This window comes from Lynx rufus, unplaced genomic scaffold (assembly GCF_022079265.1).
Source record: "Lynx rufus isolate CCGP_SWC_20201006 ecotype Redwood Valley unplaced genomic scaffold, mLynRuf1.p SCAF_11, whole genome shotgun sequence".
In the NCBI taxonomy this organism is placed as follows: Eukaryota; Metazoa; Chordata; class Mammalia; order Carnivora; family Felidae; genus Lynx; species Lynx rufus.
Window position 1 is genome coordinate 491,235 of NW_025814825.1, and position 16,878 is coordinate 508,112.

General features: G+C 51.2%; 1 pseudogene; it reads left to right on the forward strand.

Moving 5' to 3' along the window:
- The first annotated feature begins 1,316 nt into the window (after window positions 1-1,316).
- On the forward strand, window positions 1,317-15,553 carry LOC124507285 (src substrate cortactin-like; annotated as a pseudogene).
- Window positions 15,554-16,878: the final 1,325 nt, after the last annotated feature.

Here is a 16,878-nt window from a genome sequence, read left to right on the forward strand (position 1 = left end):
TGGTGTGTGTGGGGGGGTGGGTGGGTGTGTGTGGATGTGTGTGTTTGTGTGTGTGAGTATGTGTTTAACTCACAGGAATAGATTTTTTTCACTTGTAGCAAAGTCCTCATTTACAAGGAATAAACACAGGAGGCCATGAGGAGATGTATGCTGGCAGGTTGCAGTAATGATTTCTCTTAGCAGGAAGAGAAAACTTTATGCAGCTCTAAATCTTTGGAAACTTGTCATTTTCTGTATTTTCTCAATGTGTCTGAAAACCGGTTGAGCTATTTGGTTAGTCAAATGCACTTCCTCCTTCCCTCCTTCGGATTTCTTCACAAAGCCGTGTGAAGTGTGGGAGGATGTCCTGGAGTCCTGAAAAGGTCTGCATGCCTGACGACTTGCCCTGGCGGCAGACGTCCTCCTGACGTTTTTACTCTTCATCGTGTTAGGCACGGATCCCTCCAGATGCCTGGGATTTCCTCAGTGGATCGCTGGGTTTCAGAGAGAGACCTGTGAACAGCCTCTCACCTTCCGCCAGGAAGAAAGGTCTGTGCCTTATCAAAATGAATGAAATCTCGCCATTTGCAGTTACATGCATGGAACTGGAGGATATTACGCTAAGTGAAATTAGTCAGTCAGAGAAAGAAAAAAGTCATATGACTTCACTCATATGAGGACTTTAAGAGACAGAAGGGATGAACATATGGGAAGGGAAACAAAAATAATATAAAAACAGGGAAGGGGACAAAACAGAAGAGACTCATAAATATGAAGAACAAACTGAGGGTTACTGGAGGGGTTGTGAGAGGGGGGATGGGCTAAATGGGTAAGGGGCACTAAAGAATCTACTCCTGAAGTCATTGTTGCACTATATGCTAACCAATTTGGAGGTAAATTATAAAAAAAAAAAAAAACCAACAGAAAATTAAAACAAAAAAGAAAAGTCTGTGCCTTGTCACCATGGTATTCCTTCCCCTCGGACCACAGCAGTGAGTCCCTGGGCAAGGATGGGGTGGGGATTCTCCCTTTGGGTGTGCGGAGATCAGGCCAGGATAGAAATTTTTTCTGGGAGGATATTTTGTTGTTTATAAGGTAAAGTCAAGAAGGCGCCCGGCTGGCTCTGTTGGAACAGCATGTGACTCTTGATCTCGGGGTCACAGGGTCGTGAGATTGAGCCCCACGTTAGGTGTAGAGATTACCTATCAATCAATCAATCAGTCAATCAATCAATATAAATGAGTAACATTTAAAGAATCCAGCTCAGTTTCCAGTGTTGCCTGTGGTTTTCAAAGAGAACTCAGGAGCTGGGGAGCAGGAGCATATGGACCGTGGGCATGGCTGCCAGGCAGGATGTGAGGAATCAGGCACAGGTGCTCACCCTGCCCTCTGATGAAGCTGGCTTCCAGAAGGACCAGGAATGGTGTGGCCTTGCCGAGTTTTCCTGATGAGTCTAGAACAACAGGCAAAGCCCTCTTTCACCTTCACCTTCCGGGAGATTTAGCCTCACCGGCCCTCCCCAGAGACCCTGTCCTTTCGTGTGACAGTTTCCCCTGGTCCGAACTGCAGGCAGCTGAAGTCGTGCATGCAGTTGGGTGGCCTCTTTCCAGCTCGGGGCCATGGGGCACACTTGGCTGGAGAGGCAGAGACTGTGTACAAATCACACAACTTTCGTTCTGCCATTGTTTCGTTTGCGAATGGGCGCCCCGGCGAGACACTGCCTGGTTTCCCCTCCCAGGACTGAGATTTGAGGCTGATGTTTAACACTGCGTCCACAGTAGATGGCATCTGGGAAATTCGTGCCAGGCTTAGGATACCTAGAGAGAGGGGAGCGAGATTTGAGGTGGCCTTGAAGGGACAGTGTGGATCCTGCCTTACCTGCTAGCAAACTGTTGCCCTTTCAGGGCACAGTGACAGGGGTCGCATCTGGGCACTTGAGAGCTGTGCCCTGATTTGCCCCTCGCTGCCATCCCGGATTTGGACTTGAGGCCCAGTAGAGCTGGAGGGGGTGGGTCCACACAGGCTTTTGTTCTGGCTGAATTCAAGCCGCAGGAGCACCCCAGTGTGGCAACCCAAAAAGCACCCACTGGGTGTCCCCAGTTCAGACACATGGGTGGAGTTTCCCCTTGATCGACTTCAAATGGTGTTTCATTTGCTTCCTGGCCCAGGTGAAATTTTACTAGTACTGGTGTGGAAAACGAGTCGGGTCTCATACATAGTTTTCTCTTGAAACCTGTAAAAGTTCGAGTTTACATTTGCGGGTGGGAAAAGTCTTGTCCCGTTCAGGTGTGAGTCTGCTGCCCTTGGTCTCGGTGCCAGATGGACCCTTCTAGCACTGATGTGCTGGAGGTGGAGGGGACAGCACATCCTCTGAGATTCCCAGTAGGAGAAAAGTCCACATTGTACCGGCCAGATAGTTCCCCCGCGAGGTTTCGTGAAGCAGCCCTCCAAGAAATCACTTGAAAAAATGGACACAATTGTCAGAGCCTGAGTTAGGGATGTCACTATTACCCTTCCAGGAAGTACTTGAAATCGAAATGATTCCTATTGTTTCTTTGAAGTGAGAAAGTCCACGGAACCTAGGAATCGCTCACGTTGTTGGGCTCCTTCGTGTTGGGACAACACTGTTGTCATGACTTAGTGAAGGCATGTTTTCTTGCTTGCTTGCTTGCTTTCTTGCTTTCTTTTCTTTATTGGTGTTTATTAATGAGAGAGAGAGAGAGAGAGAGAGAGAGAGAGAGCCACAACGGGGGAGGGGCAGGGAGCGAGGGAGACAGAGGATCCAAAGTGGGTTCTGCACTGACAGCACAGACCCAATGTGAGGCTGGGACTCACGAGCGGCAATATAATGACCTCAGCCAAAGTCAGACGCTTAACAGACTGAGGCCCCCAGGTGCCCCTGGAAGGGTGTATTCTTAATGGATGACTTAAATGCATGGGTGACTTTTTGTTTTCCAGAACATTGTCTCAATCGAATTGAAGCCGGAATGTTTCTGATGGTGTAAGATGCCCTTTGAGAGCAGTGTTAGAAATCCCACATGATGTTTCTTTTGTGTCTGATGTAGTCATTCCTGCACGGGGCTGTGGGTGGGCATTTGGTGGCCCAGCTGCCCAGCCCCCCCAAGCTGAGAGCTGTCACACTGTGGCCAGAGAGCTTGTTGGGTGGCCTCTGAGAGCCGTTCTCCCAGGCGTCCCTGACCCCGGGCCCTGCTCTTTCACATGTGGAATCTTAGGAAGGCCACACCATGTCCATTCCCCAGGATGAGGGGGTGCTGATGAGACCCATGGGAGACCGACCCTATTTTGTGGTATGAGTCACCAGTGTCCTTCTGTCTCCCTTTTCCCAAAGGTGATTTTCCTCTTGTTTTCATTTGGCTTGTCTGTGTTTCTTACAATCCCCTGTGTGGGCTTCACTCCTCATTGACTACACTTTTCTGAATGATGTAAGTGGAAAAGAGCAGAGATGGGGGCCAAGACCGTGAAAGTTTCTGGGCACCATGAGCACATCAAGGAAGAGACTATCTTAATGCTGGTGTGAAATTGGTCTTTTGAAAGGCAGAGACACAGACCAGGGGGACACAGCTTTCCTGTGAACCCACACGGGCACGACTTGGTCTGTCTTGGGAGCTGATGTTCCCACAACACGTGACTCCATGCTTCTATACATGTGTTTGCATAGGTACGTGGTGGCTTAGAATCTCCCATCACAAACAGTTCCTGTATTGATGATTCTAGCATCTTGTCTTCAAGAGCGGAGATTTCATCAAGGGACTCGGTCACCTACGCTCTCTGCAAGTGGGCGTTCCTGCCACACACCGTGTCTTTGAATACTTTCGACTTTAAACTCCCCTCCACGACTCTAATTTTCCTGCTTTGTCACTGCGCGTGGGGTATACTGGGGAGCTGCTTTCTAAGTCCCATATTCTCATGAAAAGCCCCAAATAGGAGAGCCGAGGGATTGTCCCGTGGGAGAGCGGGCCCTGCACCTGACTCGGCATGGCCTTATGCTGCCACCTCTCCCGGTGGTGTTTCCTAGTCAGGAAGTGTAGGTAAAAGGATCCTTGAAACCGTGCTCAGACTTTTCTTTAGGATGCACCGGCTTCCGATTGGACCTTCCCGTCCCTACTGTGAGGGACCATCCCTCTGATCTGTTTGGGTCCCCTGCGGTGCTTGACTTCCTCGGCCCCAATATCTTTCAGGAAAATGAGGCTGTTCTTGGCTGAGGCAGTGCCAGGAAATCATCCCCAAAAGAGGGTGAAGTCTGTAGTGTGGGTATTTTAGACACAAGTGTAGGTTCCTCCCTGACTTGCTGAGCCCACACCTTCCACAGAAGCCACGTGAGGATGTCGAGGCCCTGGGAGCCGACTCCCGAGCCGGTGAAGTCACCATTGCTCTCCTCGTCGTTTCTGTTCCCGTGGCTTTGAAACATGCTGGATGTTGGGAGAACCCCTGGGACAGTTGTGGGCACCCTGTGGCCGTTCCAGGTGTTGGAGCCGGTTCTACCCCCGTCACCATTCCCAAGGACACTGGGCAGTGGCCAGGGCTGGTTTGCTTTTTCGCTATACTCTGGGATTGCCATCCAGATGTGTGGACGTGGTGACCCCTGGACAGCCCTGTGGGGTGGCCTTTGTGCCATTTTGTGGTCCCCTGATTGTGACAGCTCTAAAGGCTTCTTGACCTGCCATATTTTGACCACAGCTTGTGATCTGCTTCACTATTCCCGGTGTTAAATGTAGAAAGGGGCTTTCGATGATAAATTCTGATAGTGTCTTGTGTCACCTTCGAATGTGTAAGAATATGTGAAAGCAGTAGTACTTCAAGTAAAGAGATGCTGTCTAAACGTTTTGCCTCACTGTCTTTGACGAGCGTCCTCAGAGTCTCTGCGATGTGGGATTGTTGACTTGGTTTCCACCTCTGCTATGAGCTGAGGCTTGCAAAAGTACTTCTCCTAATCCCACTACCTGATGAAAGGGAACCTTTTCTCCATATGAATATAGAAAATTCCCATTTTAGGTCAGCTACTCTTGGATTTGGGGTGACTCACTGGCCCGGAGCACATTAGTTTCTGTTTTCCCTGTAAACTTGACTCTGAGCTCTACTGACAAGATGGGCCTGGCAGACTAAGGGGAGACTGGCAAAGGCAGGGACTGGGGGTGTGGAGGAATGGGGCCTAGTGGTGTAGAGATCCCACCACGTGACCTCACGTGTCATCTTAGAAGGCACCGACGCCCTCCCACCATTCCCAGTTCTTTCCCTTCCCTTCCCTTCCCTTCCCTTCCCTTCCCTTCCCTTCCCTTCCTTCCCTTCAAGCATACACAAGTTGAGAGAGAATGATTTTTAAGAACACCAGACCCTCAAGGAAAAGAGCTTGAAAGAGGAACAAAAGCCTCTCATGGTTATGGCAGGAAGTTTGGCATGTGGCAGGACCGGATGGACAAGGTCGGTGTTCGCAGAATGTGCCGGTTCACTGTGGGCACAGACTTGGCGAAGGAGGGGCTCAGACTTCTTGCAGAAGAGCTTTGAGTCCATGCGGTGAAGGTGAGATCCTCCTCTGTTGACTGACCTTTCTCATGAGGTGTTCCTGCGTTTTAGAAGCTCTTTTAGGATTCTCATGTGTGCCGGGGTGTGGGCAATGTGGCAGAAGGCCTTACTGGGGGGCGGTGGGGGGGCTCTGGGTGGAGGACAGAAGCCCAGAAGCATCTTGAGTGTGGGTGTTGGTGTCACGGCTGCCCCCAGTTCACCACGAGCCTAATCTGAGCCAGTCTGTAGACCAGAACCAGATCAGAGACTCTCCTTCACGGCACAGGCGAGCCTTCAGCCAGCTGGCGCCAGAACCAGATCTGGGGCTGTCCTTCAGTGCGCAGGCGATGCTTCAGCCACCAGGTGCTTTGCTGTCCTTCAGGCATTGACGACCTTGACAGAACAGTCCAACATGGCCCTCTGTGTAGAGTCACTTCCCGTGAGTCCGGGAGAGAGCACTCTCTGAGGACAGTGGGCGACCTTCCTCTGCCATCCAGCTATAGGGTTCAGCATGGTTGACTGCACACATCAGCCTTTGGTGGCACTTTGCATCCTCTGTCCTGAGACACCCGGAGCTCGGCCGCTCTATTCCACGCCCTATGCAAGAGACTACGGTGTAGGGGGTGGTGTGTTACATGTTTCTCCAGGGAGGTACCTGTGTACATTCTGCAGACCTCCCTGTAGAGGTGAATTTCCCAGTTTGAGCAGTGTCTCTTATTCTGACCCAACAGATGTCTGCCTCTGCTCTGCATAGACGGGAAGCCATCAGCTGATACGGAATTTCTGGTCTATAATTCTAACCTGTGCCTTGTAATCCCAGATGCTGCTCAGATCGGGCTCAGTGTTGAGCCAAGTGCAGAACTGCACCACTGGGTCACAGTGAGCCACGCTGAACTGTGTTCACACAGAGCAGATATTTGGGGCGTCCTAGGGGCACCACACACCAGGTCTGGAATTTGCCTACGCTGGGGTTGGACCAAGAGTGAGCTACAGGAAACAGACAGGGACGTTTCCTGGTGTGACTGTCATTCCCAGAGATATCTAGACAGGCAGAGTGGGGAGTGGAATCATCTTTGGATTCTACAAAGTTGCCTGGTTGCCTTTTGCAGTACAGACAACCCGTCACCCCCGTGTGCTTCGGACAGTGAGAGAAACAGGTAGAGGCCTTTCCTTCCTGAAACAAAGCCTGTGCCCATGGGGTTGTAGGGATTTGAAACGGAGAGACATTCATGGTCTGTCTGGGTCTCTAGCTCTGGGTTGGCAAAATGACACATTGGGGCAAACAATGAATCTATCAAGGAGAAGCTTGATGGCAGTAACAACAAAGCTGTCACTGCTGGCTTCTCTGCTTCTGTCGTCCTCTCAACACCTTGGGCTCTGGCCTTACTAGGCCCCAAAGCTTCCCTGAGGAGCCCTCCTTCCCTCCAGCCTGTCTGCAGCTGCCTTTCCCCCGTGTCTTCTGCCTGTGGTCCTTCGCTCACTCTGGACATTACTGTATTTCCGTGGAGGCTCTCTGGGGCTGGGACCTGTCCTTCTTACCTCGTGCCTGGCCTGGCACCGTGCAGGCGCTCAGCGATATCTCACGAGTTACCAGCCGGTGCAGTGATGGTACCCAGACAGCTGACGGAAATGCTCAGGTGTGTACACCTGGTATAGTGGGGAGACTGCCCTTACAGATGAATTTGGTGGGGTGCTGCCATGGGCTCACAGCTCCTCTCCCCGTGCCTCCCTACACCTGTAGGCAAGCTTGGCTTCCAGCTCTTCCAGATTGGACCAACTTGTCAGAAATCTAGGTGGCTCAGTCTATTATGTGTCTGACTCCTGGTTTCGGCTCGGGTCCTGATCTCACGGTTCCTGGGTTCGAGCACTGCATCGGGCTGTCTAATGTCAGTGCAGAGCCTCCTAGGGATTCTCTCTCTCTCAATATCTCTGCCCTCCCTGAAATGCTCTGTCTTTGTCTCACTCAAAATAAAAAATAAAGATAAAAAAATGAGACTCAAAAATGCATAACTCTGCAGTTATTTGTAACCTGTCCCCTCTGAGTTGGAAAGAGCCCTGAGATCCCTGTGTTAAGATTTGAGGAGAAAGTGATGGAGTCTTGGAGAGCAAAACTCTGCTCGGGCAGGCACGTGTTTGCATGAGTGTGGCCTGGGCAGGTGTGGTAGCCGCCAGGCCCCAGTCTGCACTGCTGTCTGGCATCCTGCCCTTGTCTGCAGGGGAGCCGGTGAGGCGGACCTCATTCCTGCTCTCGCTCCTGGGCTCGTTCCTGGCCTTGGCCCAACCCCCTGCCTGGAGCATGAGACTAGGCTTTCAGACCACGTCCCGCCCGGTGCTGATGCCTAGTTATACGCATGATTTTCTCAGTTGGATCGACCTGTTTTGATTAAAAAAAAAAAAAACTTGGAAAAATTGCCACTCTGCATCTCTGGCAGTACTCTTAGAGAAACTCTCTTACAACTTCTTTCTGCTAAGTTTTGTGCTGGGGAGTCCCTTCCGCAGGCTGTCCTCCAGGGGAGCTTTGTCAGCACTTTCGAGTGGACGCCTGGAGGCCGTGGGAGGCCAGTGTGCCTCAGGTCTCCAGGCAGGATGGACATCAGAGCAGAGCCGGGGAGGGGAGAGAGTGGCAGGGCTCCGACGTTTGGAATAAGCCTCGCCGCTCTCTCCCTTGAACTGTGCTGAGAAGGGCCTCCTGATTTCCTCTTCCTCCCGGCTCCTCCTGACCCAGGTATCTTGTAGGGCCCTGGAGAGACCAGGTGGAGGGGTGTCTATGCGCCGTGTCCCAGGCAGTAAGAGGGAAGGTTCAGATGCCCGCACTGGGTCACACGTCTGGGCCGTCCACACTGGGGACAGAGCCTGGTGCTGGGAGGCCAGGCAGGGCCGGGGGCTGCCTGGGAGCTCGGTAGTCCATATTTTCAGCTTTGGAGGATGTGGCACATCTGGCATTTACTGAATTTGGTGGGCACATCTCAGAACCGGGCTTATATATAAATGCTCGGTGGGGGCTGCCTTCCAGAAGCTTTGTTTGCAAAGTGCTGTGGTGCCCGGTGTGGCACGGAGGCTATGGGTGGCTGACCCCGCCGAGGCCAGAGTGGCGGGAAGCCTAGACTTTGCTGCGTGGCAGACCCTGTATGCGGATAGAGCGGGCGTTGCAATTGCAGTTTCTGTGTAGAGTGGTGGAGTGCATGGTGTCACCAAGAGCGTGAGTCTGTCTCCGCCTGTCGCCGCAAATCTCTGGTCCTCATTCCTACGCCACACGGTAGGCAAGTGCCTCGCTTTACAGAGCTAGTGATTGTATCGCCATCTGTGGGTGCCAGGTGTCAGACTCGGCTGTGGATGGTCCCGGCCTCGTGGCCCTTTCCCCACGCCCCTCAGATCACAAGCCCCACCTGGTAGGGTCTTGGGTGGCTTCGGGGATCCCTCCTCCACCAGCTTGCACACAGAGCCTGTTCCCAGGAGGAGCCCTGGTGTGGACAAAGGTGGGGGCCTGTTCCCCGAGGACCATGGCCGGGGGTGTCTGATACAGCTGCTATGCCCGGCAGCTGACACCTTTGCTCTGCGACCTGTTTCAGTCAGCTGTCGGCCACGAGTATCAGTCAAAGCTCTCCAAGCACTCGTCCCAGGTCCGCTCCATCAGGGGCATTCGAGGCAAGTTTGGTGTCCAGGTGGACAGCGTTGACCAGGTGAGTGAGAGGTCATGGGAACCAGAGTGCAGGGGATGGAGCCCCTCCCTCTAGACCAGGGAATGCACTGGGCCTCTCGAGATAGCGCCTCGACTCAGGCCTGTGGGGTGGCAGTCCAGGTGCAGAGCTTCTAGAAGCCCCCCGCCCCAGCCCCTGACTCTGAGATGATTTGCCAGGTTAAGAAGTGAGAAGAGGAACACTGTTTCTTGTAGAAATCCCCCACATTGGTATCTAGAGATCAGATAGACCAGGGACAGACAGCCTTCCACTGCCTAAGACTGTGCCCGTGGGGACCATTTCTAGCCAGCCTCCCTGCATGGGTATCACTGTGACCCGGTGGTGTTCAGGGCAGACATGGCAGAGTGCCGCACACGTGCCCGTTTCCAGGGCTAAGGCCCGGTGTCCTGGCGCCTCTGGGCCTCAGTCTCTCAGTCTCTGACTGAGGGCCGTGTATACCCTGTTTTACATCACAGCAGTTGGGTTTTGGAGTTAACCCTCTGTCTGCATTCAGGCTTTACTACATGTGAGCTGCGGTTCTGCACTAACTGCCTGTAAAACGGGGCGACGGGGATTCCTGTCTCCTAGGGCCGTGTGCGCAGATGCCCCCCCACCATGCCCGTTGTCGTTACTGACGATAGTATTGTTCTTGGAAGAGCTCATGGAAAAGCAGGTGTGCGTGTGGCGGGAGGGGGTCGCCGAGGGTTGGCATTGGGGGGCTGAAGTTCACGAGCACAACTTGTCATGCAGGGCCTGCGGGTGGCTACCGGTCCACCCGCACTGCCTACTGGGCGTTGCAGAATGTTTCATGGCCGAAAGTTTCCATCCCCAGAGCGTTGGGCGTGAGGTAGGCCTGCCCATGGCTTAGGAAGGCAGAGGTCAAAAAATAACACGGTTTGCAGGTTTCAAACCTTTCACATGCATTCTGGGATCAGATGACCTGTTTGGAGACCTCTAAAAACATGTTTCCCTTCTTGTGGTAATTGCACTCTGCTGTGGGCTTTGACTAGCAGGGGAAAACTGCGAAACACGCCTCTCAGAAAGGTAAGGCCTGAGGCCAGTCGAGCCGGGGGAGAGGCCAATGTCCTCGGAGGTGGTTTCCTGGCGAGTGCAGTGTCTCCTCTGGGGAAGACTGTGCTCTCCGGGTGTGTGGGTCCTGTGTCACCGCCACGGAAGCTGTCTTTCTGAGCAGTGTTCCCTGGACAGTCGTCTCTGGGGCCCGGTCAGTGAAGAGCTAACTTCCCCCCCAACAATGTAAACCCGAGCCTTTCAATTAATGATGGTTCACTTTTACTGGACACGGGTGCTCTCTAATACGTCATTGGCTGACCTTTCAGTTGTGCCCATGTTTTAGAACCATTTTTACCAATGAAAGAGTGTCACCTTCTCAGAGGACTTGATGTGTCTTGAGCAAGCCGGTTACTTCCGCCTCTTGCTTGTCATCAGATGAGCCAGGGCACGGGTGCTGTGGCCAGGTGTGGACATTTCCTGTCCCTTTGGAAAGGGATGGTAAGTGCGTAGCCTCCAAAGGGTTACTTTCCTGAGTGGGAACGCGGCTCGTTTCTGCCCCAGGAAGCAGGTGCCCATCACAGGCTTGGGGTCCTCGCTGCCCAGTGCACAAGTTGTAGGCCGAGGCCGGCTCCCTGGTGTGTGACCGTGGGTGGTGTTTTCAAACGTGTGGGTCATGTCCTGGCGACTCCTAATTCCGGAATGTTGCTGTCGTGAGCGATTGACGAGAGACCAGTCCATCGTCGGTCTCTGTCCCCGACCCCTGTCCAGTCCCCTCAAATTACTCGATTGACTTTGGCATCAAGTACAGCCTCAAGGCAAAGCACGTGGACAAGAGTGTCGTGGACTACAATTTCCAGGGCATGACTGAGAAACACGAGTCACAGAAAGGTCAGCCTGTGGCAGCACGTCCTCACCGCTTGGGGCCCCCTCGTGGGGGACACATCCTGCATCCCCATAACAGGACCCGGGGAGACAGGCCCACATTGTACTCACGCAGCCTTTTTACCTGAACGTGTGAGAGCACTCCTGTCTCTTCCGTGGATTTAGGGGGATTGTCGTCCTTCGGATGGCAGCTCAGCCCCAGTCCTGTGAAGGGCCCAAGTCTTCCAAGCTAGTTCCTTCTTCTCTGGACCATGGGATCCAGGCGCTATGCAGTTTTTGAAGTTAAAAATCTTGTTCTCTTGTGTCATAGACATAAGTGATTATTAAGAAGCGTAAATTTCTAGAAGAGGAATTGCTGGGTCACAGAAGGTGGAATGTAAAATTTTGGTGGATGCTGCCAGATTGTCCCTGCAGGCCCTGCTGGTTTTCCTGTCCCTCGTTAAAACCCCTGCCAGGCATCAGTTATACACCAATGTGTGCATGCGGGGTGTGTTAGAGACGCAGTACCCTCCCGCAGAGGCTGCAGATTGTTGGCTCTTTTGCAATGTTTTATTTCGCGTGCGTGTTAAAAATGTTCATAAAGATTTTATCTTTTTTAAGTCATCCGTACACACGTGTGCTGCTCAAACATACAACCCCTATATCACAAGTCAATAGCTCGCACAACTGAGTCACCAGGAGTCCATGCACGTTTAAATTTTTGTGTGATTTTATTGGTTTATTTGTTTATTTATTTATTCATTTATGTATGTATGTGTGTGTGTATTCATGCGTTTATTTATTTACTTATAATAAACTGGGAAGCGGCAGAAAGAGGGAGAGAGAGATTTCCAAGGAGTCTCCACACTGTCAGTGCAGAGCCTGACGCGGGGCTTAAACTAGCGGGCCACGAGATCATGACTTGAGTGAAACCAGGAGTCTGATGCTTCACCAAATGAGCCACCCAGGTGCCCGTGCACGTTTCAGATTTTGAAAATCATTGGCAACCGTTAACAATAGAGAGTTCACGTATTAATTAAAAACCCAGAGATCTTTAAAAGATGAATTAAACCCCACGACTGCAAACACCACCAGCTCGGCATTTCCCCAGGGAAGCTGCAGGTGCTCTCGCGGGACACTTCCTGTCACTGGCCTGCCCGTCTGTCGTGAGGCGGTGGACTTGGGCCTGGAGTGCGCATCCCCTGCCTGCTACCCATGTCCCTCTGCCTGCCGTGCACCCTGCTGATCAGGGCCTTCTCTTGGATCTTCTTCAGTGCTGTTCAGACTCTCTCCCCGACGTGGCATGTAGGAGTAGAAACCGCCTGTGTAAAATACACCACACTATTTCATTGCATTGTTTCTGACAATGAGTGGAAGCTGGGCTTGCTGCCTTGGTTGGCTATGCTGTTCTGTAGCAGACAGTCATTCGAAAGACACGGCAATAGCAGCATCAAAGGTCTGTAGGGCAGGAACCACACAAGCTGCCTGAACCTCTTGGGCACAGACGGCACACTGGGCTGGAGTCAAAATGAGGCTCATAAGAGAGCCCCAGTCCAGGCCCACATGGAGTAAGTACCACAAGTATTTTTTTAAAAGTGCCCGTGGTAAAAGGGCTGTGATGGACATGCAGCTGAACCGATTGTTGCAATTCTTTTGCTATTGGAAAGAGCAGGCCTTCGTGGACTTATTGCCCATGTTGCTTGACGACGGAAACAGAGGAATTGACCAGCCTTATGGGGTTCCTTCGTGTGTTCTCTTTTGTATGGGGGCGAGGACTTTGTCAGAACCGGTCGGTGAGGTTTTTAGAGGCTCCACATCCTCCCACCCTTTGGAGGGAGGGAGAGTATCTCTCGTCTGCAAAGGCACCAAAGGCACAGGCTGACTGTCAAAAAGCTCAGGTCTTTCCTCTATTCGGGGTAATTTGACATCTGTATAGACATCCTGTGAACTCAAGGGGAGAGGGGCAGTGTCAACACTGGACCAAGCGAGGATGACCTCAGGGGGAATGTTACCCCCTCAGAATGCCCAGCTTTAAGTGTTTTCCCTACTTGTTCCCAATTGTTAAGACCACAATTTCCTTGTGTGGGGAACAAAGGGCAGTGTTGCTGGGTAATCATTAATAATGTAAGGAGTGCTTTCTGATTGACAATGGTGTCCACCAAATTTTCCAAAGTCTGTAAAATACAAATGTATTGTTCCTGTTGTGAGGAGAGATGGTTTTCCATAGTGAGTTTCTCAAAAGTCCATGGCAGCGAATCCTAATAGAGTTTTACTTCATCCCTTACCTTTTTTCCTTTGCTTTTTGTTTCTTCAATTCCATATATGAGTGAAATTATTGCATGGTATTTGTCTTTCTCTGACAGACCAATGTCAATTAGCATCATACTATCTACTTCAAACATGTCCTTGCAAATGGAAAGGATCTATTCCTTCTTTTGGGTTATGTGTGTGTGTGTGTGTGTGTGTGTGTGTGTGTATGGATATGTATGTATATCTATATCTGTCTATCTATATACATGAATGTATATCCATCTGTATATGTTCATGTCAACATATATAAATATATATCCATAAAACTATATCCATATATCAATATATATAAACATATATATTTATCCATATATCAATATATATCCCCTTATATATATACCTATCTATCTATATATATATATATATCTACCTATCTATATATCTATATCTATATAGGAGACGGATGGAGGTACAGAGTATGATGTTAAGTGAAATAAGTCAATCAGAAAAAGGCAAATACCATGCAATAATTTTCCTCATATGTTGAAGTAACAAACAAGCAAATGGAAAAAATGAGAGAGAGAGAGAGAGAGAGAGAAAGAACAGACAATCAAGAAACAGACTCTTAAGATTAGAGAACAATCTGATAGTATCAGAAGGGTGGTGGATGGCACTGGGGGGTGGTGAAATCGGTGATGCGGTTGAAGCGGTGTCCTCGTCATAAGGAGCACAGAGTGATCTATGGAATAGTAGACCGGAAAGTAATATAATTCTTCATATAAACTAACTGGAATTTAGAAACAAAACAAGAAAAGACACTGTGAAAAAGAAAGAAACTTAAATGAGGACCTATCCACTCATTGACTAGGTGAATTACATGAGAACTTAGTTATGACACTCTTGCCATGCCTCCAGTGGGTTGAGAGCTACCTTGGAGGAAGTGACAGTGTCTTCTAAGGCACATAGGACTTTGACACTGCTATTGTGGTGTCTTTGGAATGACCGTCGGCTGCAGGGCAGTATTCCCAACCAAGGCAGCAAGGCCAGCTTCCAGTCATTGGCAGTCAATCAATGCCCTGAAATAGTGCAGTGTATTTTACACAGGCCATCCCTCATATAGGGACTCTTACTCTCTCTTTCATTTCTTCTCCCTATACACTCTGGCTACTCTACCTGTATGTGTGGGCTTCTCCCTCATTCATTTCCTGGATTAAGAACTATGATGATGGGAGCCAATTGTCTTGTTAGGGAAACTGGTCTGGATCACCCGGCAGAAGAACCAAGCGGCACTCGGAGCTCTTGGAAGGAAGGAGGTTTATTTTACACCAGTGGGCCCAGAGGAGATCATTCTCCAGAGATCTGAGCCCAGAGCATCAATAGAGGGGACAATGTATCGTCCTCGGTTACTTCAGCACCCCTCATGAGTAGTAATTTGGTGCCTGTGGCAAGCAGGGTAGGAAGGAAATCCCGGGAGGGTAGTCTTCAGACTAGGACTAGAATTCCCTTATCAGTCCTGTTGGCCCTCTTCTCAGAGATTGTTCCCTAACATTACACCCTTGGATGCCCCTTTAAACAGACCTAGTCTCTATTAGAGGGCATCATCTTCATTTCTTATGGGCTGGTTCCGTTTCTTAGTTCCCTGACTTTGGTTGTGACTATTCCTGACTGATTTACAAAATAACAGCATTTTCTTTCCCAAGGAAGATGCAGGTGTCCCCTTTATCGGCAGTGAGGAGGCCAAGTGCCCATCTGTTCTAGAGGGCAACTCCTGCCACGGATCTTAATTTTCTCTGTAATGACGCTAAGGAGTCGGCCACTGGTTAGTCCCACAGAAGCGCCTGTGACTCCTATGCCAGTCCTCTCCCCGTGGCTATTCCTGACCCTCGGCAGATGGGTAGTAACACAGATCATTTAGCCTAGGCCTTAAGGCTGAACATTATTCTAAGCATCAACTTTTATCCTGAAAATCATTTAATCTCTTTTTTCCGAAGCTTGAGGCACATACGTCAGTGTAAACACTTCCATTGGCCACCTCCTTACTGGCAGGCAAACTAGCATACCCAAAGAGGAACCTTTTAAATCTCCCAGAGTCTTCCATTCAGTGTACCCCATACTTCCAAATGGGGCCCAGATTAAAGGAAATCAATACCAACAAAATGTCCTATCCATAAGAGGAAAGTGAGTGCGGATGGGAACATCTCTCTATTTCCCCAGCTTTCTGGGGCAACCTCTGCCAACCCGATGGCAAGGAGTAACACAGTCTACTGATTTTATCAGACTGGCGATTCCTCGAGCTTCTGCCATGCACAGACCAGCCAGCTTCCGGGGTGTGGCTGGAGCAGGGCTGAAGATCCTAAGAATGTAGGATTCTCCGAAAGGTCACTCTGAGTGGGTTCGTCGGACACGGGTCAGTCTTCCAAGTCAGGGGCTCCTCGGGATTGGCCCTCTTGACTCTGGAGGGGTGGTCCCATGGAGTGATACCCGTAAATGGCCCTGTCTACTGTCTATTGAGAGGGCCTTTTGCAGTCTTTGACACCGGGCAAGTCCCCTGGTGAGAGGGGGTGTAGACGTGCAGGCAGCCCCACAGCACAAAGTGCAGTCTTACATCCTGGTCACCTTGGCGGGTGATGATGTTGCCCGCTGTGGCATGATGGGGAAAGACATGGCCGTTGAGGAGGGAGTGGTCACTGGCTCCCCTGCAGGTTCAGGTAGTAGGGCTCCAGTGAGGTCATGCTGGCCATGATTCTCCCTTGGCTCCTCGATAGCTGAGGCACTGACCACCTGCTTGGAGCCATGCACAGGGCTGGTTCGGTCCAGGAGGCCAGGGCCAGGGAAGAGGCGCAGGGGCTGGATCCCGTGGCTGAAGAGCTCATCGGTCAGACCCAGGTGGTTGTGAAGTGCCAGAAAGGTTTCCCACTGTAACCTCACCAGGATGATCTGCCCCACCTGCACCAAGCTCTCGGGGTACTTGGTGGACACGGCAGAGAAGGCCTCCACTGGCGGTTGCAGCACGTTGAAGTCTCAGGCCACCTGGGCAGACAGTGCCCTGGGGGTGCTGGTGGCTGGTGATGATGTCCAAGATGCTCAGGAGGCTGTTGATGCTGTCCCGGGACCGTTTCCTTCACACACATTCCTTCCCATCAGGCCCCCACCGAAAGGGCTCCAGAAGCCCATCCTGCACCACATAGTTACTGGCATCCGTCTGGCCTGGCCAGTAGACGTAGTCACCCTGGCTGAGCTGCTGGAAGAACACGTGTCAGCAGAGCTCCAGGAAGAGCAGCTTCTCGACGCGGCCCAGCACCTGGACATGCTTGAGCATGTAGAGCACCTTGGGGGGCAGGTGGGAGTTATTCGGATCACCCTCATCAAGTCAGCTTCAAGCACCATGGGTGGGTGCTCCTTCTGGGGCAGTGTTGGCGCCTCCTTCTGGGTGCCAGGATCCATAATAGCTGGGGCCATCCGGAGCTGGGGATTCCTCAACTCATTCCCAGTCTGCATTCCAGCAGGATGAATACGGCTGTGACCATTACCTCGAGTCCATCCCCAATCGTCATGTCCAGCACCTCCTTATTAGCTGCTT